This window comes from Tupaia chinensis, unplaced genomic scaffold, assembly GCF_000334495.1.
Source record: "Tupaia chinensis unplaced genomic scaffold, TupChi_1.0 Scaffold000099_1, whole genome shotgun sequence".
NCBI classification, from domain to species: domain Eukaryota; kingdom Metazoa; phylum Chordata; class Mammalia; order Scandentia; family Tupaiidae; genus Tupaia; species Tupaia belangeri.
The window spans coordinates 5,835,069-5,835,398 of NW_006159563.1; positions in this window are offsets into that span (position 1 = coordinate 5,835,069).

A 330-nucleotide genomic window follows, 5' to 3' on the forward strand; every position below is an offset into this window, starting at 1 on the left:
AAATATACATTGTATGTAAATAAGAAATTAGAATGAGTAATGAATGCTGGTTTTCTAATTCCAACACTTCTATTAAATGTAGAAACTCTCTCTCTAAGAACTTTCCCTCCTCCCCCATTTATTTATTTCACTATGAACTCATGTATTCCTGTTTTAACCGATATGCTATAATCGTTTACAATAATTACTTAAATGCTCAAATTTTTTTAGATTTGGTCATTAGGAACTCTGTCTCATACCTTTTCGGCATGTTCTGTTGAATCTTTGAGCATTTAGGTAGCTTTGGTATGAGATTTTCTAGGCTTATCTTGTACTTTTCTGTACATAATG